We start from the raw sequence: 22,637 nt of genomic DNA on the forward strand, positions 1-22,637 counted from the left end.
CAATCAAACCACTAAAACTGTTATTGTTGTTTTGTTGTTTTGTTTGTTTGTTTTTTAAATGACCAACTGGTACTTCCAAATCCTCTTTCTAAAAAGTTCTACTTATCACTTGAGAGGTTCTTTGCCAAAAAAACAAGCATATCCACCTTGTCTGGTTTCAGACAGGAACGATGATTCGATACAACATTACCACTAGTGCTAAAAGCTCTCTCTGATGCAGAGCTTGTTGCTTGTATGCACAGATATTTTTGTGCTAGTTTGCATAGCCTAGGGAAGTTTATTTTGTGAAACTTCCACCATTTCAGTGGATCTTCTCCATGGTCTACACATGGCATGTAAATATAAGCATTGAGTTCAGCAGCCACTGCTTCTCTAAACTGTACCATGGGATCAAATGTGGTTGACAGTGATGCTGTTGGCGTTGTGCGTGTGGTTTCCTTGAAGAAACTGGCCAGAGTTTTCTTCTTGGCTTTAGCAGCAGGTGGATTTTCCACATCCAGGCTATCCTTCTCCATCGCTGCAGTGCTTTGGGCTACAGGCTGCTGCTGGTTAATTTCCTGAAACAAATAAAAATTGCATGTTTTAGAAATCTGTTACATGGAATTCTTACCAGTTAGGTAAACACTGTGGTTTCACTCACTATCAACTCAGAGATAACTTAGAGAGAACCTTGGACAAAGAGAACCTTGGACAAAGCATTTTGCTGCTCCAGGACTCTTGCTATCATTTTCTGAGTGGAACCCCATCGTGTTGAGCAGTCTGTCACCATGGCATGCTCTGGGAGGTTGAGCTCTCTTTGTGCTTCCCTCAAGGCCACTCTTTTCTTCCAGCTATGGGAGAAGTTGCCCACCATCTTCCTGCATATCCCAGTAGCCCTGTTAATGCATTATGCATTATCTTTCAGAGCATTTCCTGTGAATGATAAGAGTGTGAAAAAAAGACAAAACATTTACTTACTACAGTGACATTGCAAAACATTTAATATTCACACTCTGATTACATGCCCAGTTCCATACTAATAGCATAAAACAGCAATACAAAAATTACAACAAACAAACACACAGTTAATATTCATATCATGTCACCACTCTAAGCCTAATGAATGATAGCGCAGTAGTAGGCAAATACGTGTGGCAGATGTGTAATTTACACACAACCAACTCTTACAGAATTATGTTTCATGCTAATATCTAGCCCTAAATGAAATAGGCCACTCCTAGTATGCTTTGTGGCACACAGAATTCTACACTGTATTTAAAATTATTTTATTCTTAAATCGACGGTACAACTACCCCAAACCCCATGGTTAATTGCTGTCCTCTTAAAAGTACAGTAGTATAAAATATTTGCTGTAGCCTAATAACAAAAGATTAAATCAATTTAACTTACCGATGGCCAGATGAAGTCTATGCCCAAAACACTGGAATCTAGTCCACTGATTAAGCTCCACCGCTTTGACATTGTTAGTGCCGTTGTCTGTTGTGATAGCGACCTGACGCTCCTCACAGAGGTCCCATGAAGCCAGTGCCTCTCTCAAGCACAAGGCTATGTTCTCTCCTGTGTGGTCGTTGGGGAAAAAGGATGTTTGCAGGCAGCGGCTTTTCAGTTCAAACTCCTCGTCGACAAAGTGCACAGTTAGGCTAATATATGGTTCAGTTGTCCTGCTTGACCACAGATCCGTAGTGGTTGAAAAGAACGTCACCATAGCCATTTCCAGATGAACCTCGCCACGGCATTTGCTGTAAAGCTCAGGGATTGCAACTTGAGAGAAATAGTTTCACGAGGCAGCTGGTACCTCTTGTCCAGTGTGTGGATCATTTTCTGAAATCCCACTTTGCTAACGGTGTATATGGGCATCATGTCTCTTGACAAGCAGTGTGTTATGGAGTCGGTGATTTTTTTATATCTCTGTGAAGACTTGTCATATGGCGTGACACTTGCAAACACATCTGTAATTGTGCTTTGTTTTGTTCGGCTTACAGGTTGTTCTTTGTTTTGTTCAGCTGTCTCTTTACTAATCTGGGCTTTCACCATCATGCATTCATCATACTTTTCTCTGTGCTGTTTCAGGTGCTGCTATAAATTTGTCATGTTGCAACTTTAATTTAGCAAATTTTGCACAGTACCTCTCTCTGCTCAGTGTCGGTTATCTTAAAGCCAAAATATCGCCATATAACAGAGGTAGCATTTTTTTCTGGCCACCTGTTCAGTGTCTGTCTGCTTGGCATCCATCTTCACCTGGTCTCCATGCTGCACACCGGAAAGTCACATGACATGACCATACGCGCCACACGTGTCACTGCCTAAACTGAGACTGACTGGTCATCTTTTTATTAGTGGCGTAGAAAATGGGCAAACAGCTCTCAGAGAGAATGGGTTGTCACGTCCACTCATGCACTTATTTAATAAAATCGCAGCATTTTGCTGTCATATAATCGCACAGGCTGACGATTTGCGATTGTGATATGATTAATTGTGCAGCACTAGTTTATTGTAAATTTCGGTTTCTGTTGTGAAACATTTATGTGCTGATCTTTGTGATCCACTGGCATTATACTTCATATGTCTCCTCAGCAGTGCTAATAAATAAATAATTTTCATTTTTTTTTTTTTTTGTATGAGCTGTCCGTTTCAGTCCAGTCCAGGTCAGGACACCTTAGAGAAAAGCGCTCCATATTACAAGGCAAAAGTAGATGTGAAATAAATGTGTTTCTTTACACTCCTACCTCACTTCACCTCATCTCAAAGGGAATCTCAAATGAAACACATCCAGGTGTCATGGCGTTGTCAGCTTCACTAAAAGCCAGTGTATTCTTTGCTGGATCATTGAAAGTAGGTTATTCCCCAGCAGGTGCTTTTGGCTTTGAGAGGGTGTGAGAACCTGGGTGAGCATACAAGAAGAAACATCTGTGTATGGAGGAGATCCACTGAAACCCAATAAGAATAAATGGAGCACTGCAGCAATTGGAATTCTCTGGCTTCAGAACTGTAATAGCCAAAGAAATAATTCTGTGTCAGTACATGTTGTCTCAAAGAAGCTGTAGGATTATCCATGAACGAAGCCATCAAATGAACACAACACCACATTCCACAGATCAGAGAGATCCCCCACCGAGCCATTAGAGAGTCATAAAAACGAATCCATGGTAATTGCTGAAGGAGACCGTCTCTCCCATGCTTGCTTAATCTCAAACTAGGGTTTGTAATGACAGAGCTGACCAATAAAGACAACCCTTCTTTGTTCCACAAACCCTCTGTAAGAACAAATGGCCAAGTAACACCTTGTGACCTTAATGCATAAATCCGCAGCCATATCAGGAAACAGAGACTTGTCGAAGACAGCGTGCTCCTCAGCATGACCTTCTGAACTTCCACACAGAGCAAAAGCAGGTTTTCTTTGAAAGGTTCCCTTGTGAGATCCTCCTGAATTACAATGAACAAAACAATGCCAATTCTATGACTCTTTATTCTGGACGATATTTAGTCATGAGATCCTCATTATTCTGCAAACAGCAGCTAAAAGGAATCCATGAACGTTGTACTTCGCTGAGTTAACCCCCTAAAATGTACAGAAATGCATTTAAACCCACAATGTACACAATACCTAACCTTGCTAGATAATTCTGAAAATGACACTATGACCTGTGATCACTGTTATAACTGACAAATTAATGATTATAGCCTGATGTACCTTTTAAAATATGTGTAGTGATTTATAATCACTTCTAACTAACAAATCAATAAGTATAATCGTTAATCTTGTATTATTCATCTCATTCTACTAAGAATGATAACTAACCTGATAATATACCCTGTCAATCAGGTTTCTCATAACGTGTAATGTATTATCCATGTTGTAAAACCAATTAATTAACCAGTATGATTGGTAATCAGGGATTTTCATGTTTTGTTACTTACACGTGTAATATCCATGAAAGTATGTCATATTTAGTATGTAAATGCTTGCTTGTTTACGTAGAGAATGTTGATGACAACGAATGTCATGTCTCTTCCACTGTTTTCAAGATATAAAAGTTCATGATTAAACATTCACTATTTTGAGCGGGAGTTGAAAGGATCCTTCACACAAAGGATTGTAAGTCAACTTTGAAAAGGACAAACCAGTCGACCATATGACTCTGAAAAGTCACTTCTGATTGGCTCAGGACACCTTTGGGGTGCGGTCAATTTCAGTTCAAATGTTTCCAAAACAGGAAGAACGCTCTTCTTCTCTACTCATCTCTTGGTCCTGTCTCTTGCTTTTCACTGATGCTCTTCAGCTCCGCAGCCTCCGTGCCATGTAGAGTCCAAGGAAAACTCGGGACTCGTTCCGAGGAAGCCTCTCACTCTCTGCTCTACAGTTCACACACCCTACGGGAGTCATGAGTCTTCCTTGCAGAAGGCCTTGCTTCAAAGCCCACTTTATCACCCATCCACACAACAACTATCCACGATCATAACAGAGTCCAAGACATCGACAGAACGAACTTTCTTCAAACGCCAAAGAACCAAGCAACACAAGGAAACGCAATGCAAGGAAACGCAACGACACGCAAGTACATCTCCAGACTTTTGCTCAAAGTGCTGGTGTATTAGTTAAATACTTTGGGTAATCCGATTGCAAATCGATGTAGACTCAGAGAAGGATAAATGTTCTTAAGGCATTGTCAACAGACTCCATAAAGTTCATTTTCTCTGTATTGATCATTTACTTCACATTCTGTCACTACTCACCAACCTGTTTCATGTTGTATGTGTTAGATTAGTTTTATGTTTAGAATAGCAATAAAGTTTGTCTGTATTCAAAGATAATTTGACTGTTGTATATTTTGATAAATAATCTCATCCCTGTTTTTAAAAGATTTCACTTCAAAGCTATACCTAAAAAATGTGTGGTATTATTTTCAATAAGCCATGAGATTAATATTACTCCAATAAGTGAATTAATCATAATTCCTTTTTTAAAGATAGTTCCTTACAATAGAAAGTGTGAGCGGATACAACAAGACGTTGTCTTACAATTTTAATGGTGGAGAATTTTATTCAGACAAATAATCTAGTTATTTGTTATTTATCAAATTAATAATGGTTGTTGAACACGACTAATTCCATTTATAAATGTCCTTACATAATGATGTAGAATAAGGACAGTTTAATTTAATTCCTAGCTCACCCATACGGTTTCCTTACATATAATGGTGGAGGTACATGGGTACTTTACCCATCCCGTGTACATTTATACTACCAAATTTCCTACAAAGGTTTACAGTTAAAAAGCCTCAGTGAACAAGCCAAAGGTGACAGTAGCATGAAAAACTCTCTGAAATGGTACTTCGACTTGGCAGTAGCAACCTGTCAGTTCAGCACTTAATACAGAGATTTACAGTATAGTGCAAGCCATATTATAATTGAAAGTATTCCTGAGCTCATATTAAAGAATCACAAATCTAATCAGAAATGCTTGAGGCAGAGAAAATATGAAGAAGGCTAAAGCAAGCATCACTATTGCTACTGCTCACACTTGAGGTTAGGAATGTGAACAAAACCCTTACCCTAAGTATTAAATTTTGCCATGTAACTTGTCCCACAACGTTTGTACTGCAGGCATGAATGATACCTCAAATCATGCAGCTTGTTGAAGAGAGGTGTGCGGTTACTATGCTATTACTTTTTGAAGCGATATACCTTACATAGACTTACATGGAAGAAGGGACCTGATCTAGGGACTTTAATATAATGGAGACTTGGGGTGGGCTTTTTTGACATAGACCAGTGATAAACCACCTAGCAATGGCCTAGCAACCATGCAAAACACCCATGCAACCGCATAGCAATGATCCAGCAATGGCTTGGCAACCACACAAACACTAGCAATAGCCTAGTACCCTAACATTGTGGTGGCAACTTTTGCACGGGCAAGCAACACTCACATTTTCCTTAGTAAATTTGAAAATGTAGATCTGTATATTTTCCCGAAGCTTTACAAGAATAAGTGCCTTAAAAGCCTTAGCGAATAAGCCAAGGTCAAGGAAAAAAAAAAATTACCAATGGAAAAACTTTCTTAGATAACAAGTGGAAAGAAGGAAGACACATGTGGAAGAACAGAAACTTGGCAGGGGGAACCTATACTTTTCTGGTCGGCACTTAAGGTTTAATGTTATAGTGTTATATGATAATTAAAGTATTCCTGAGCTCATTCTGAAAAACCACAAATCTGCGTAATCAGAGATGCTTGAGGCAGAAAAAATGTATTACAAATTTTTTTTTTTTTCTTTTTTGAAACCGTATACTCCTCATTTTCTCGTGATACATTCATCATCATTCTGAAACATTAATCAGGGCATTAATGAGCTGGCAATGTCGTTTTAAGGATTTTCAGCCTTTCATTTTCACATTCCACTCCACACATCTGGAATTTCTCTCAGCCTTATTAGTCTGCAGGGTTTCCTGATTTATTTATTTTTACATTTCTCTAAAACCTTTTAAGATGATCAAAGGCTACTCAATGATTGACTCAAATCTTAAAATTTTAAGGCTGGTCTTTACACTCTTCAATAATTTTGGGGTACTGTTATAAAAGTTGATTTCACAGTAAGACTAATTGTTGACACAGTTTAAGTCAGAAGTTTACATACACTTAGGTTGAAGTCATTAAAACAAATTTTTTAACCACTCCACAGATTTCATATTAGCAAACTATAGTTTTGGCAAGTCGTTTAGGACATCTACTTTGTGCATGACATGAGTAATTTTTCCAACAACTTTTTACAGACAGATTGTTTCACTTTTGACCGTATCACAATTTCAGTGGGTCAGAAGTTTACATTAACTGTGCCTTTAAGCAGCTTGGAAAACTCCAGAAAATAAGGTCAAGCCTTTGGGAAATTAGCCAATTAGCTTCTGATAGGCTAATTGGAGTCAATTGGAGGTGTACCTGTGGATGTATTTTAAGGCCCACCTTCAAACTCGGTGCCTCCCTGCTTGACATGGGAAAATCAAAAGAAATCAGCCAAGACCTCAGAAAAATTGTGGACCTCCACAAGTCTGGTTCATCCTTGGGAGCAATTTCCAAATGCCTGAAGGTACCACATTCATCTGCACAAACATTAGTATGCCAGTATAAACACCATGGGACCACACAGCCATCATATCACTCAGGAAGGAGACTCATTCTGTCTCCTAGAGATGAATGAAGTTTGGTGCAAAAAGTGCAAATCAATCCCAGAACAACAGCAAAGGACCTTGTGAAGATGCTGGAGGAAACAGGTAGACAAGCATCTATATCCACAGTGAAACGAGTACTATATTGACATAACCTGAAATGCTGCTCAGCAAGGAAGAAGCCAATGCTCCAAAACTGCCATAAAAAAGCCAGACTACAGTTTTGCACATGGGGACAATGATCATACTTTTTGGACAAATGTCCTCTGGTCTGATGAAACAAAAATTTAACTTTTTGGCCATAATGACCATCATTATGTTTGGAGGAAAAAGGGTGAGACTTGCAAGCCGAAGAACACCATCCCAACCGTGAAGCATGGGGGTGGCAGCATCATGTTGTGGGGGTGCTTTGCTGCAGGAGGGACTGGTGCACTTCACAAAATAGATGGCATCATGAGGAACGAAAATTATATGGATATATTGAAACAACATCTCAAGACATCAGCCATGAAGTTAAAGCTCGATCGCAAATGGGTCTTCCAAATCGACAATGACCCCAAGCATATTTTCAAGTTCAAAGCAAAATGGCTTAAGGACAACCAAGTCAAGGTACTGGAGTGGCCATCACAAAGCCCTGACCTCAATCTGAAAAGCTCATGCGAGCAAGGAAGCCTACAAACCTGACTAAGTTACACCAGTTCTTTCTGGAGGAATGGGCCAATATTCCAGCAACTTATTGTGAGAAGCTTGTGGAAGGCTCCCCAAAATGTTTGATCCAAGGTAAATAATTTAAAGGCAATGCTACCAAATACTAACAAAGCGTATGTAAACTTCTGACCCACTGGGAATGTGATGAAAGAAATAAAAACTGAAATAAATAATTCTCTCTTCTATTATTCTGATGTTTCACATTCTTAAAATAAAGTAGTGATCCTAACTGACCAAAGACAGGGAATGTTTTCTTCGATTAAATGACAGGAATTGTGAAAAACTGAGTTTAAATGTATTTGGTTAAGGTGTATGTAAACTTCTGATTTCAACTGAACATAGGAAGTGCTAAGGGATTTAAAATGTAATGTTCTGACTTTAATCCAAAACATCGTCCTCAATCTTCAAGCCCTGATTGGTTTAGACGCCTTCCTTTGAGCAAGATACAATCACTTGCCAACAAAATTGGTGGAATACAGCAAGATTCCTCGACTCAGCACTGCCTGATGTGTGTCTATATTGTTCAGTAATTAGATTTCACATCAAAAATGATGTATGATTGCTCACACATAGCATTAAGGTATTTTCAAACCCACTAAGTGTTAAATTTTGCTGTATAACTCATGATGCAGTGTTTGTGCTACAGACATGAATGATTTCTTAAATCGTGATGCTTGCTGAGGAGAGGTATTGAGTTTCTGTAACTTGTAACTTTAAATATTTAAATCAAATAATAAAATAGGGATATAAGATTTACTTTTAAGGCTTTAAAAACGTATATCATCATAAATCAAATATCAAAATATTTCTAAATACTTCAAATATGTCTCTGTTTTTGGTCAACTTAAGTTTTGGTCAATTTTTTACATTTACAGTGTTGTTTTTGAAACTCATATTTTATATTATAGTTTTTTATAAGAAAAAAATTATTCGTGTTATTTGCCATTACACGATTGTTTAAAGTGAACCCTGAGCTCTTTGCGTTCACTATCAAAGTTTATATTTGTTTGTTTATATTTTTGTGGGAGTTTGGCATGCGCATCAGAGCGCTTGAGAAGCGCTTCACAAAATGTGATTGGAATTTAAAGTGCACAATAATCTAATAAACAAGTTTGATAAAAAAAAATAAACCACGATCAGACAATTATTTAATAATCGCGACAGGCCTAGAGGACAATAAAATGGGCAAAAAAACAAAAACAAAACAAAAAATAGACTTCCATATCTAGTGACCAGAATATCAGAGACTTAAGGTGAACTCTTTTGACTTGGACCAGTATGTTACCAATTAGCAACCACCCAGAACACATTAGCAACGCATAACAAGGTGGTGACAACCCTAGCATTGCGGAGGCTAATTTTGCATTGGTAACCACTCACATTTTCTTAAAAATCTAGCTGACCTTTATAGTTGTATTTATTACACAATACCAACCTTATACAATTCTGTGCTATTACTGTCCTAATTCTTTTTATTATGCAATTTTGACCTTATCCAGTTCTGTACAGCTATTAATGACCTTTCTTCAATTCTATTTATTATGCAATTATGACCTTCTACAATTCTATTAACCTTCTCATTTCTGTCCAATGGCTTTATTGACCTGTTCCCCCAACAACAAGGGTTGAATGAGTCTCCTATTTGCCGTTTCCTTCACTTAGTTTTTTCAGTGATGAATGAATGTGGAATTTGTCATATTTAGATACAAAAAGACTCTCTGACTAATGCAAAACCTAGAACTTCTGCCTGCAGTAAGATGAGAGATATACTGTCGAAGGAAAAAAAGACATGCAGAGGAAAATACGGAGGACAAAAGTGTGTTAATGCTGATTATTGTGCTAAAGGTTTTAAAATCTTTCTTTTATCTGTGTAACTTGTTTTTAGTGTTTATTTTTTTCTATCAAGGTTGGATTATTTGAGGCACAGCCTAGTTTGATTTTTTTTCTTATTTAATGCAATGACATTCATGTATTTTTATGTGTGGCTTAAGTGTCCAAATACTTTTTTTGGTCCACTGTACGTACATGCACGATTGAGTTTATATTCCGTCCTATTATTTGAATTTTAACCAAGTCTTTCCAAACAATTTCCTCACATATTTCCTCAATATATATAATAAATTACCGGATCTGTGCAGTGTCTGCCTGTATTAATGTTTAAATCTGAATATGTTTCATATTAATATAAATATGAATATATTATTTATTAATATAAATATTAACACATTTAATTAAAACAGTGTAGCATTCAAGTGTTCCTTAAGTAAGCATTGCTTCAAGGTTTTAAGGTAATTATTCAAGAGCCAGTAATACAGTGCTTTGAAAAAGTATTTGCCCCCTTCCTGATTTCTTCTATTTGTGTGTATTTTTTTATACTAAATGGTTTTAGATCTTCAAATGAGATATAACCTAAAACAAAGGCAACCTAAGTAAACACAAAATACAGTTTTCAAAAATATTTTTTTATTGAAGCAAAAAAGTTAGTATCACCCATGTGAAAAACTAACTGCCCCCTTAAACTTAATAGCTTGTTGTGCCACCTTTAGCAGCAACAACTGCAACCAAATGCTTCTGATAGATGGAGATAAGTTTTTCACAATGCTGTGGTGGAATTTTGGCCCACTCTTCTTTGCAGAACTGCTTTAGTTCAGCCTTTAATTAAAACACTGGAGGGTTTTCGAGCATGAACTGCCCATTTAAGGTCCTGCCACAGCATCTCAATCGGGTTCATGTCAGGACTTTGACTAGGCCACTCCAAAACTTTAATTTTGCTTCTTTTTAGCCATTCAGAGGTGGACTTACTCCTATGCTTTGGATCATTGTTTTGCTGCATAATCCAGTTGCGCTTGAACATTAACTCATGGACTGATGACCGGGTGTTTTCCTTTAGGATTTTCTGGTAGAGAGCAGAATTCATGTTTCCCTCAATTATTGCAAGTCGCCCTGGCCCTGAAGCAGCAAAGCATCCCCACACCATCACACTACCACCACCATGCTTGACCGTAGGTATGATGATCTTTTTGTGGAACTCTGTGTTTGATTTATGCCAGATGCAACAGGACCCCTATTTTCCAAACAGTTCCACTTTTGACTCATCAGTACACAGAACATTCTCCCAAAACGTTTGAGGATCATCAAGGTGTGTTTTGGCAAAATTCAGAGGAGCCTTAATGTTCTTCTGTGTTAGCAGTGGTTTTCGCCTCGCCACTCTTCCGTGGATGGCATTTTTGACCAGTGTCTTTCTGATAGTGTATTTTTCTGTAGTATTTTTTTATGACTTCCTGGATGAGTCATCGCTCTGCTCTTGGAGGAATTTTGGAAGGTCGGCCATTTCTGGGAAGGTTCTCTACTGTGCCAAGTTTTCTCCATTTGGAGATAATGGATTTCACTGTGGTTCTTTGGAGTCCCAGAGCCTTTGAAATAGCTTTGTAACCCTTCCCAGACTGATGTATTTCAATCACCTTTTTTCCCCATCATTTCTGGAATTTCTTTTGAACTTGGCATAGTGTGCTACTGGGTGAGACCTTTTAGCCAACTTCATGCTGCTGAAAAAGTACTATTTAGGTGTTGATTTGATTGATTTGGCTGGCAGTAATCAGGCCTTGGTGTGTCTAGTCCAGCTGAACCCCATTATGAATGCAGTTTCATAGATTTGGGGATTTAGCAACTAAGGGGGAAAATCTTTTCCACACAGGCCCAGTTGGTATTGGATAACTTTTTTTTGCTTCAAAAAATAACATTATCATTAACATGTATTTTGTGTTTACTCAGATTGCCTTTGTTTTATGTTAGATTTTGTTTGAATTTTTGAACATATTTTGGATGAGATATACACAAAAACAGAAGAAATCAATACTTTTTCACAGCACTGTAAAAGAGCAATAAAATAGAGAACACAGTGAACAGATCTTTTAGGCTTTTCAGTAACAGCAGCAATCAAACATAAAAAAATGTATCTAATGCAAAATAAAACTACTTAAATGACTGACATAATCTTAAATGTGTGATTATTAGGTATTTGATGTAGTCAGTCAGGCTTAAAGCTACTATCCAGCCAAGGACAATGGGTGCTTTTCTCTTTTTTCTTTTAAATATTGCTGTTTTATTAATATTAAAGATAGACCTTTAACAGACAGCAGCAGATCTACTATGCTGCATTTAAACATCACACAAATTTCAATAATTGGAGAGACATGATTTTTGTCCCCTCTGTTTACACTCTTGTAATACATTAGCGACTGTGTTTACATTAATATCATGTCAAAAGGGGCATGTGAGCATTTGAAACCAGCCGGCTGTAGTCGAATAGCACATGGGTACCGAATTTAGTCAGTACTTGTTACTTTTAACATCGGTGGCTATAAATTATTAAATTGAGCAGAGATTCCGCAGCACCCCTAGCCAGTCCTGGCAGTACCCAATTTGGGAACTACTGGTCTTAAGAATACAGGATTCACTCCCAAAATTGTGATGATTGACAGTGGCACTATACCAAAGCACCATTTTGGTTTTTCGCTATGTAAACAACAAACACGGGGCCTATACAACAAAGCCAGTTTAGGTTGGTGTTATGAGCTCTCAGTGTCTAAAAGAGAGTGACATCATTATGCAATTGTTGAAATATTACCTGAACTAAAATCAGTTAGTTGTGGAACTATACCCATTCCGATAAAATTCTAATGTTGTTTTTCCTCCGAAGACACAAAGCAAGAATTTTTTCTTTTTTCTTTTTTTTTTTTAAGTATGCTTTGACGTATTTGACACCGTTATAACTGCAACACCTGAACACAACAGCCAAACCGACTCACTTCAAAACAAAAACATTATCCGACTCTTTGAAATATTTAGTATTGCTCTGTATCCTCCTGTTTTGTTGTCCAAAACTTTACTTGTACAAGATGCGCTCGGAGTTATAATAGATGAAAAACAACAGGAGAGCAAGTGCAGTGAAGACATGGCTTTAACGCTACCTTAACAATTTGTAGTCAACTGCATTTTGTTTGTTACTTGTTCATACTTTTTATAACACATATGCTTTCAATAAACACAATGTTTTCTAACACTGATTTCAACGAAGATACGAAAGATAAATATTACGTACACACAACAAATTTAAAAAATTTCACTTATAGCCTGAAGTAAAATATCTTTATTATTACATAGTGTGAACAGTGAAGCCTTTAAAAGGTGCAAACAACTGTGCAAACAAGGCAGTGCAAAAAGGCAAGTAAAACGTTTAAAGTACTGAAGAGAAGAATAAGTGAACTATAAAGATGATAAACACAATGTGCAAACTATATAAACGATAAGTGTGGAATGTAAATTATGTTATTAAAATGTATTCTCTTGTAGTCTTGTTTCATTTTCTTTATTTTCAGTCTACATTGTTTAATGTTGTGGTCATCAGAGCCTAACTTGACAAGATGGTCAGGTACTATTTGTACAGATATAATTTGTACACCTTTTAATTTCTGGTCAACATTTCAAACATGCGCTGATTTTTGTACAGAAGCTTCTGTCCACCTATCCATTTCAATTTGAAAAACATAAAATAGCAACAACTAAGTGTCCCGCATTTTGGTAATATTTCTCTTTCTTTCCTTTGTTCTTTCTCTCCTCCTTTCCTCCATGGCAGAGTTTTAGCCGGGATAAAGCTTTCCAGTCGGACAACGATGGCAATCAGGTGTTCAAAGGACACAGGTGAGGTTGTCTGTGCTTGTCCTCGGTCATTACCCAAGGAAACGTTTTGGATCTGTGAACTGCAGCCCAAAGTTCAGTCGATAAAAGGAAGAAAGAGAGAAAGTTTCAGCCCAACAGCTTCTGAGTTCTGCTTTGGAACTGTCTCATTTGGATTAAATTCCTTCACTCTATTCTTTGTATTGAAACTCTGCCTGTTAGCCTCTGCGGGCAGGCGGTGTAATCACTGCCTCCATTTGCTGTGGTGTTGGAGGCTGCCAACATAGTCATCTGTGCCATGAGTTTTCTGGGTGCGCACAGCGAGGATTGCAGAATTGATGCTGCTGGTGGTAGAAAAGGTGTAATTTGGCATTGTGGTTTGTATCTTTAAGAAACTTGTTGTGCACACATGTTCTAAACATGGTAAATTAAATACATTTTAGCACATATTTATGTACTGTAAGAACAAGTATTGTATTGTGCCACTGACTTCTTTATGTATTGGTTGATGAGACAAAGTTCCACTTACAGGCTGAGAACACTCGGAAAAATGCTTCTGTTTTGCATTCTTTTATAATGTAATGCAAAACGTCAACACAATTTCATTGAAAATTGTAACTGCTTTAGACTTTGAGTGAACTTTCAGAATGTATTTGCAAATGTTTTTGATATTGGCTTTTATGACAGCATGCACTCAAGCTGACATGGACTCCACAAGTGTGTTCAAAACCTGATGATCCATGTTATCATCATGATTTGAGAATGTTACAGTATCTTGTGTTTTTCAGTGGAAGCAAGGAAATCTGACCTTTTGTACAATAGAGTTAACATGGTCAATGTCACACATTAGCTTACATTTGATGTGTGACAGAAAAGATGCAGACTCTTGAACATTTCAAATGAAAAAAAAAAATCTATTTCCAGGTTTAAATGAAAATCATAGATTTTCAATGTGTTTTCAGACTGTATGTGTAGAAAGGAAAGTGTATATGTTAGTTGCTGTAGCAGGTCGCAGTTTTTTCTTCACCATTTTAATTACATTTAGAAGTGCAAATTAATATGAGGTCATAAAAACTGCATGCATTATAAATATAAAAGAATTGGAAAAAATATTTAAAGTCATTTTAAATGAAGTATAGTATACAGTGGCAAGAAAAGTATGTGAATTAGCTGGTTTTCTGCATTAATTAGTCATACTGTAAAATGTGATCTCATCTTCATCAAAGTCGCAAGTACAGTATAGACAAACACAATGTGCTTGAGGTAACAACACACAAACAATTATAATCTTTCATGTCTTTATTGAACACATCCCGTTAAACATTCACAGTACTTTTGAAAAAGTAATTGAACCCTTGGATTTAATAACTGGTTGATCCTCCTTTGGCAGCAATAACCTCAACCAAGCGTTTCCGGTACCTATGGATTAGACCTACACAACGTTCAGAAGGAATTTTGGACCATTCTTTTTTTACAGAACTGCTATAGCTCAGCCATATTCTTAGAATGTCTGGTGTTAACAGCTCTCTTGAGGTCATTCCACAGCATGTCTATTGGGTTAAGGTCTAAGCTCTGACTAGGCCACTCCATAAGGTGGATTTTCTTGTTTTGAAGTCATTCTGTAGTGGATTTACTTCGATGTGTAGGACTTTTGTCCTGCTGCATCATAAAATTTTACTGACCTGAAGCTGGTGCACAGCCACCCTGATATTATCCTGTAGAATATCTTGATAAACTTTGGAATACATTTTTCCTCCGATGATGGCAAGCAGTCCAGGCGCAGAAGCAGCAAAGCAGCCCCAAATCATAATGCTCCCTCCACCATACTTCACTGTTAGGATGATGTTTTCATGTTGGTATGCAGTATGTAACCAGTAGCATTGTGGAGTGTCAAGGTGGTCTTTGGCAAACTTCAGGCGTGCAGCAGTGTTTTTGTTGGAAAGCAGCGGCTTCCTTTGTGGTGTCCTGCCATGGACTCCATGCCCGTTTAATATTTTCCGTATAGTAGACTCATGAATAGAGATGTTAACCAATTCCAATGATTCCTTCAAGTCTATAGCTGTCACTGTAGGGTTCTTTTTTTAACTAATTGAGCATTCTGTGGTGTGCCCTTTGAGTCATCTTTGCTGGACAGCCACTTCTAGGGAGAGTAGCCACAGTACTAAATCGTCTCCATTTATAGACAATTTGTCTAACTGTGGACAGATATCGAAGTTCTTCAAGATAACAAGAATTGTTCTTTGCATTTATGCTAAGCAACAGTTCTTGATCATAGATCTTCTGAGATCTCTTTTTTTTGTGAGGCATGGTCCACGTCAGCAGATGCTTCTTGTGAATATCAAACTCAAAATATTTGAGTGCTTTTATAAGTCAAAATAGCTCTAACCCACAACCTCGTTTCATTAATTTGATTCCAGGTTTGCTAACTCCTGACTCTAATTAGCTTTTGTTGACATCATTAGCCTAGGGGTTCACATACTTTTTCCAACCTACACTGTGAATGTTTAAATGATGTATTCAGTTAGTACAAGAAAAATACAATCATTTGTGTGTAATTAGTTAAAACAGATTGTGTTTTCTTTATTAGAACTTAGATGAAGTTCAAACCAGATTTTAAGACAAATTTATACATAAATGCAGGTAATTCCAAAGGGTTCAAATACTTTTTCTTGCCAAGGTATGTCTGGAGCATATATATGTGTTCTAGGCCACACTACTTTTTTTAAATATTTTAATACACTATATTCAGTATATTATGATGATGGACTTGTTGATATGAAGAGCAGATTACCTTCAAGCATGAATTGTTAATACCGAGTGGTAACTAGGGATGGGCATTCATCAATAATTTGGTATTAGAATATTTAAGCCCATAAAAAATGAATATTAGAATATTCTTGTTGAAAATATTTAAACAAGCAATGTGTGAAAACCAAAAAGTGTAGAATGAAAGCATTTAAGCTCACGCAAAGCGAAGAAAAGGAAACCGCTAATGAAGTAGACTGACGCAGTTAACGTACAGGACGAATATTAACACTTGACATATAATAGTTATGTTTATATTGTATTTCATGATTTTGTTGAGAAAAACAAGCATATCCACATGCTCCGTAAACTATACTCATTTATACACACCAGTTTAAATGATGGAATGTCCCTTACCTCAGCTAGCAAAGTCTTTCTCGGATGCCATGTTTGTTGTTTATAGAAGCTTTGCGGGGATTACGTAGCTACAGGGATGCTGCTTTCTGTCGAGCTGCACATATACGGAGTAAAGTGTACACCGCTTATCCAGTACATTTAAACAGGAACCCACCTTTCTCGCAGTAAGCCACATTCTCACAATAACCCGCTTTTTTGGTGTCCATCTAAACGTACTGACAGAACAATTTGCTAAACAAATGTGATCAAGTTGTGTCCACACTCAACAGTGCCACCAAGTGCATTCTTTATAACTGCCAGTTTTAGTTTGTGTATTCAGGATTTAACATGCATCTCACTGTATATATGGCCAGCAAAGCAAAACTTTCGAAATATTCTAAATTCGAATAGTATTTTTACTATTTGAATAATTATTGCAGAACGAATACTCGAGTATTCAACTACTCATGCACATCCCTAGTGGTAATGTGGTTCTCCTCTTACAGCCAGTTTAAATCTGCACCTAAGCATGCCTCCTTTATAACAATCTGTCTCGCTTTGGACAGAAATCTGGTGACGTGTCTTTCTGTGTCTGTGGGCGGCACCCTTCTGCTGTCCGGCTCCAATGACGAGAGTGTCAGGGTGTGGGACATTCAAAGCAAGCAGTGCATACGCTGCATCAACCACAAAGGTGAGCATCAAGCACACTCTCTCTCTTCCTCTCTGCTTGATTATCTTGTCTGCGAGCTAAATCTACTCCAGTGTACGGTCACCCCTCAGCCATCTTGGCATCCATCAGAGCTCAGCCAGGCTTGCTGACACACCTGCCATTACTTGGACACACCTGTGTCTTTTCCAATTTAGGTGTCTGATCTCTCACATTTTGTCTGTGACTAACCGGCAGTAGAGCACGAGTGATGAGATTCCGCAGTGATCGTGACACTGCAAGCTCTGTTGTGGTTCTGGTCCGTGAACGCATTCTGTCAGCACCGCTAGGATTTGATAGAAGTTCACACTTCATGGAACACCAAACAACCTAATTTTCCTGTGTGGGTTACCTGGGTTGAGCTTTTCTGGGCTTTTTTCTTTCTGTCAATTATGAAAACAAGGCAAAAGGGAATATGGAGAAGAATTCTTAACCACCTACAGTGGCCCCAAAAAGTATTTGGATGCTTTTTTATGCCACAAATTTATACATGTTGTTGCATTAAATAAAATATCAAACCAAGTGATATTTATTTTGAAAATAAATAAATAAATAAAATAGCACAAGCACACTTTTAAAGCAAATTATTTAACAAAAAAAGGTCTGTGTGTTGTGTTAATTATAAAACATAGATGTTCTGTTCAAAAATAAGACAAAGCTTTTGAACACTTCTGGGTTGTCAAACTTAGTGGAACATGTCCATAGTTTTGCTTATGGAGCAAACAGGTCTGTGGATGATGCAGTCAGTATGGGATTGCATCATATCCTGCAACATCTGGACAGACCAGGGACATATGCAAGGACCCTTTTTGTGGACTTCAGTTCGGCTTTCAACACCACCATCCCAGCTATACCCCTAAACTACATTAAACTACACCAGCTCTCTGTTCCCACGTCTATCTGTCAGTGGATTACCAGCTTTCTGACGGACAGGCAGTAGCTTGTGAGACAGGGGAAATTCACTTCCACCACCTGTACAATCAGCACTGGTGCCCCCCAGGGATGTGTGCTCTCCCCACTACTCTTCTCCCTCTACACCAAGCTCCTGAAGTTTGCTGATGACACCAATGTCATCGGCCTCATCTGAGATGACGATGAGTCTGCATACAGAAGGGAGGTTAAACAGCTGGCTGTCTGGTGCAGTCAAAACAACCTTGCGCTGAACACACTCAAAACGGTGGAGATGATTGTGGACTTTAGGAGGAACACCCCAACACTGACCCCCCTCACCATTCTAATCAGCACTGTGGCAGCAGTGGAGTCATTCAGGTTCCTGGGCACTACCATCTCACAGGACCTGAAGTGGGAGACCCACATTGACTCCATTGTGAAAAAGGCCCAGCAGAGGTTGTACTTCCTTCGCCAGTTGAGGAAGTTCAACCTGCCACAGGCGCTGCTGATACAGTTCTACTCAGCAGTCAATGAGTCTGTCCTCTGCATTTCAGTAACTGTCTGGATTGGTTCAGCTACGAAATCAGATATCAGAAGACGACAAAGTACAGTTCGGACTGCTGAGAGGATTATTGGTTGCCCCCTGCCCTCCCTTCAAGAACTATACTCTTCAAGAGTGAGGAAAAAGGCTGGAAAACCACTCTGGACCCCACTCACCCAGCCCATTACCTTTTTGAACTGTTGCCTTCTGGCTGACGCTTTGAGCACCAGAACCATCAGGCACAGGAACAGTTTTTTCCCTCAGGCTATCCATCTCATGAACAGTTAAAACTGCCCCATTGAGCAATAATTATGTGCAATTCATAGTCTAGTCTTTTTATATTTATCCAACACATCCAACCTCTTCTGCCATTACATTCCCTTGCACTGTATATAACAGATTTGTATTTACATTTGCACTACATATATGTATGTGTGTATGTATGTGTGTGTCTGTGTATGTATGTGTGTATGTATATTTATGTATATATGTATTGTCTTATTGTGTATTTTATATATACTTTATATTCTATTACATTTTTATTTATTTTTGTATTAAATTTTTAATTATTTAGTATTATTATCTATGTCTTTGTGGCAGGGAGGAGGGCGGGGCCGGGTCGTGATGCTGCACACCCGGCCCCTAATCAGGTTAATCAAGCCCTCGAGAGGGATAAAGGCGACCAGAGGCGGCAGTTCGGCAGAGAGAGTGAGTTACGGGCAGCTGCCCTGCATGTGTTTACGTTTGTGTCTTTTTGTTTTATTAAAATATTATTGCAAGGGGGTTTGAGGGAAAGGAGGCGGCGAGAACCGGCTTGACAACTTAAATAATAATTTAATGAACAACTTAAACAAAAACACACAACCGTAAACACACACAGTACAGCTGCCTGTAATTCTCTCTCTCTCGAACTGTCGTCCCCGGCAGCCTTTATCCCTCAGGCACCCCATCAGGCTGATTGGGGACCGGGCGTGCATCATTCCAGTCTGGCCCCGCCCTCCTCGGCTCTACAATTATTTATATTGTCAAGCCGGTTCTCGCCGCCGCCTTTCCCTTTTACCTTGTTACACTGGTGCCAAAACCCGGGAAGGAGGAGGGATGTGCCATAGTAGAGTCCTCGCCACTACCATCCACCCCAGCGGAGCAGCCACGGGCATCCGCCGGGGGATGGGGAGAACCCTACTGTCTACCAAAAATGCAGCGGGGCATTCTGTCCGCCAGGGGTTGGAGGACTGCCTCCGATCTACCCGGGGAGGCATGGCTGTTGTCCGCTAGAGGGTGGAGGAGTGGCTGAGGACCAGACTACGGTGTATCGGAGAACCGGTGAGTACGTTTTTTTTTCTCTCTCCTCTCTCTCTCCCGCTGTTGCTCCTTGATGATCCCTGCCGGCAGGTCTCTCTCCCCCCCCCCCTTCCCCCCCGATTCTGATAGGTAATGTGATGAACTACATCTTTGGTTTCTCCCCTTGGGCCCCTGTGTGGACTTACCGATATATGAAAGGTGCCCCACTTCGTGCCTGACACAAATTGTGATATCTTCCCTGAGGATAACTGACTTCATTGATTATGACCTGGGGGAAAAAGTACAAACATAATTTTTTTGTAGAGGCCAATTGGTTTGATATTATGTTATCTAATGCAGTCACATTTAAAGGAGGCATGGCATGAGGAATCAAATTTTCCTTGGTCTTTTGATATATTAAAGGGTCATTGTACTATAAAAACATACTGTAAAAACATACTCAAAACTTCCTCCTCACTGCAAAAAGAGCATTTGTTGAAACCAAACTGCCTAAACGACTTGTTCTCTACTTTCTCCACATTGTGATGTCACACTGTGGTAGACATTTGCATCTGACCGCCTCCACAACAACACATCAATGCCTACTTTACCTTTAATCACTTCTGTAGCCCGCCCTGTAGCAGTGAGATGACATGAAGGAAGCATGTCAGTCAAGAGCAGAGAGCCAATCATAACAGTGGGCGTTTACTGTCATGTTTTAAAGGTGAAGCAGCACCAAAACCAAGCATTTCTTACAGAGGGTCAGAATGAGGGTGTAAAATGATCATGTTTTACAAATATTTTAAAATTTTACAGTGTTTTTTGCAAAAAACTTTATTAATATTATAAGTGAATCTCAAGGAGCATATTAAAATAATAAAAAGATGCATGTTATGACATTTTTAAACATTTCTAAGTGTGGTTTAAGTGTCCAAATACTTTTTGGGGCCACTGTGCATAACCTAGAAGCAATTTTTGTATAACCTACCTTAACTTTTTTAAATTTAACTCTATGAAACTGTATTCCTGATACTGTATCCATAACATACCTTCAGTATTCCTAAAATCCTTCAAGCTTTGAATGAGCCTGTATAAAGACCTTGACAACTTTGATTACTGAATTCTCTCATTTTTATCCCATGAGGTGAAATGACTAATTAGCTCATTTCACTCTTTAAACATACAGATGAGCTTTGGTCATTCTAGGTTACTTACAGGAGGATGAAAGAATTTTTCGATTAATTTCATTCCGGCAGACTCCACAGAAACGTATCTCACTTTGCCAGATTACATTGTACTGTCACCAGTACTGAACACATTGTGTTATTTCCAATTTCCCAATTGAGCTGTCTTTAAACACAATTACTTAATATGCTACGCTTTTTCTTTATTTGATAAATCGGTTTGGTTGAGGGGGAAAAAAATGTATGGCTGAAAAACTCTGCGGTAATTTGTCAAATGCAGAGGCAAAGGGCAAGCGGTGTTACTACGTGAAAAATTTGGCTGATGAATTGGTTTTCGTCCTTGCCATTTTTGCCCTGCTGATCAATGAGGGCTAAATAACAATAGGTGTCAGATCCCTTTGAGCAGTTTAAATGGTCTAGAGCGTTTCTAAAGGCCATTGAGGGCTCTTGAATTGAAGAAATTAGCACCTAATTATTGTGATAACCCTTAGCCTGTAGTTCATTATCTGTCCAATCAGTTTAGTGTTGCTACTTTGAGAAAAAGGGAGGAAGAAAGAGAGTGAAAATATTAGGGTGTGGGGTTGAAGCAGAGTTTTGTTCATGTATCACTGATTAATGCAGGCTAAATAACCTTGTTGACTTTGAGGGCCTTTGATCAAATGCAGTTGAAGTCAGAAGTTTACATACACTTAGGCTGAAGTCATTAAAACTAATTTTTTAACGACTCTACAGATTTCATATTAGAAAACTATACTTTTGGCAAGTCATTTAGGACATCTGCTTTGTGCATGACATGAGTAATTTTTCTAACAATTATTTACAGACAGATTGTTTCCCTTTTAATTGACTATATCACAATTCCAGTGGGTCAGAAGTTTACATACACTAAGTTAACTGTGCTTTAAGCAGCTTGGAAAATTCCAGAAAATGATGTCAAGCCTTTAGGCAATTAGCCAATTAGCTTCTTATAGGCTAATTGGAGTCAATTGGAGGTGTACCTGTAGATGTATTTTAAGACCTACCTTCAAACTCAGTGCCTCTTTGCTTGACATCATGGGAAAATCTAAAGAAATCAGCTAAGACCTCTGAAAAAAATTGTGGACCTCCACAAGTCTGGTTCATCCTTGGGAGCAATTTCCAAATGCCTGAAGGTACCACGTTCATCTGTACAAACAATATTATGCAAGTATAAACACCATGGGACCACGCAGCCATCATACCGCTCAGGAAAGAGATGCATTCTGTCTCCTAGAGATGGACGTAGTTTGGTGCGAAAAGTGCAAATCAATTCCAGAACAACAGCAAAGGACCTTGTGAAGATGCTGGAGGAAACAGGCAGACAAGTATC

At 38.5% G+C, this 22,637-nt stretch overlaps 1 pseudogene; it reads left to right on the forward strand.

Moving 5' to 3' along the window:
• The window catches only part of LOC127425866 (WD repeat-containing protein 18-like), a 99,504-nt pseudogene that overhangs the window by 36,993 nt on the left and 39,874 nt on the right, over positions 1 to 22,637 (forward strand).

The sequence above is a fragment of the Myxocyprinus asiaticus genome, chromosome 35 (genome assembly GCF_019703515.2).
Source record: "Myxocyprinus asiaticus isolate MX2 ecotype Aquarium Trade chromosome 35, UBuf_Myxa_2, whole genome shotgun sequence".
Taxonomy (NCBI): Eukaryota; Metazoa; Chordata; class Actinopteri; order Cypriniformes; family Catostomidae; genus Myxocyprinus; species Myxocyprinus asiaticus.